This window comes from Petaurus breviceps, unplaced genomic scaffold (genome assembly GCF_028583685.1).
Source record: "Petaurus breviceps papuanus isolate PSGF00001 unplaced genomic scaffold, PetGlider_PUasm1.0 90602, whole genome shotgun sequence".
In the NCBI taxonomy this organism is placed as follows: domain Eukaryota; kingdom Metazoa; phylum Chordata; class Mammalia; order Diprotodontia; family Petauridae; genus Petaurus; species Petaurus breviceps.
The window spans coordinates 7,088,721-7,090,694 of NW_027187283.1; the positions used below are offsets into that span (position 1 = coordinate 7,088,721).

General features: G+C 43.0%; 1 pseudogene; it reads left to right on the forward strand.

Annotated features, from left to right (window-relative positions):
- Positions 1 to 324: 324 nt before the first annotated feature.
- On the forward strand, positions 325 to 1,619 carry LOC138142755 (RNA-binding protein with serine-rich domain 1-like; annotated as a pseudogene).
- The last annotated feature ends 355 nt before the right edge of the window (positions 1,620 to 1,974 follow it).

Here is a 1,974-nt window from a genome sequence, read left to right on the forward strand (position 1 = left end):
ATAAAATGGCCATGCCATTGTCATAGGCACTCATAGTAAGTTAAATGACAAGTTAGTTTGATGTATTATTAATATAGGTAAGAAGATAAGTTTGTTAGCTTTATTTTAATCATGTATTGTTAAGTGTTAAGGAAGAAAGTATGACTTACTGGGCAGAGATCTAGGCTTAGAGTTAAGAAGACCAGTGGTTAAGTACTACTTCTAATAAAAAGGGAAATGAGACCCTTGGTAATTCAGATGACTTTTAAAATCTCTGTGATTCTGAGTTGGAAAGCAACTGATGATCTGCAATACAGGATAAGGAGATTTCCCATATTAGTAAAAATGATAGCTTCCCACCTTGGCTGTGATGTCATCTCTGGTCTCCAGAGAGTGCAGGAGGAGGAAGATGGGGCAGAAGCTGTGGACTTGGGAAGACTGCTCTATGGAGTAAATTAGATTAGGTTTGGTTCTCAGAATCAAGGAGTTAGAAGTGAGAGCTCAGATAAGTGAGTACTTATCCAGTACTGCTTTGAAACACCTCAGAAGGGGAGAATCGATTTATCAGGAATGATAAAGAAGAGCTTGGGGCAATGTAGTGACTAGAGCACCAGCCCTGGAGTCAGGAGTACCTGAGTTCAAATCCATACTCAGACACTTAACACAAAAACCAGCTGTGTGACCTTGGCCAACCCCAATTGCCCTCCAAAAATAAAGAAAGAAAAATAAGAGCTTTCTAGGAATCAAAGAAAATAACAAAAAGTCCCACACTCGGGCTCCCTCTCCCACCAAAGGTAAATAGAACTAATAACATGTCAAAGGACAGGTCTAAAGATAAAGGGGCCACCAAAGAATCAAGTGAAAAGGCCATGGTAGAGACAAAGCTCGTAAGAGGTGCAGTGCCTCCAGTGGGAGCAGCACCTCCAGGCCCAGCTCCAGTTCCACCTCCAGCTCTGGCTCTAGTACTAGCACTGGCTCTAGCAGTAGGTCCAGTTCTTCTGCATCAAGTCATTCAGGAGGCTCTAGCAACTCCTAAAGCTTCAGCTCCAGCAGTTCCTCTGGATCTCTTAGTCCTTCTCCAAGTAGGCATGACAATAGGAGGCATTCTCACTCCAAAAGGAAGCCACCTAAAAGGGACGAAGAGGAAAGGATGGGACGCAGTCCTTCACCAAGATCCACCAAAGTACACATTGCAAGGCTTACTAGGAATGTGACAAAGGATCACATCATGGAAATATTTTACACTTATGGGACAATTAAAATGATTGAAATGCCTGTGGAAAGGATGCATCCTCATCTATCCAAAGGCTATGCATATGTGGAGTTTGAAAACCAGATGAGGCTGAAAAGGCATTGAAGGACATGGATGGAGGTCAGTATATAATAGCCACTGCAGTGCTGGCTCCCAGGCCCAGACCCTACCCAGGCGATTTGGCCCATCCAGAAGGATGTTACCACCACCCCCTATGTGGCGTTGATTACCTCCATGCATGAGAAAAAGGTCCCACTCTCCTAGGCGCAGATGTCCTGTCCAAGGATGATCCCAATCCCCAAGGCCGCTGGGGCCACCACAGGCTCTCCAGCTCTACTTTTTCCTCAAAAAGCAAGGCAGCTGTTCTCACTTTGTAACTTATATATGATTGAACACAATATTAAAGCATTTTACTAAATAAGCATGGGGGAGAGAAAAATGGGAATCAAACACTGGCAAGCAAAGGTTTATTTAATGCACTGAGTATCTCCTTGCCCTTGAAGTTTCCAAACAGCAAATTTAATTCATTTCTCAGGACTTATTTTTGGCTCACGGGAATATTTAAGGTTCCAGAATTGCAGCCTAAATAAGGCTCTCTTTGTTTGTTTGTTTGTTTTTTCTTGTTTGTTTTTCCTGGCCTAAACAGAAAACTCAGTTATTAGCAACTTCTGAGAAAATCAGAAAACCAGAGGCAAACCAAGTAAAACAGAGATCAAGATGCTGAAGCTCTGCCCACCCCCAAA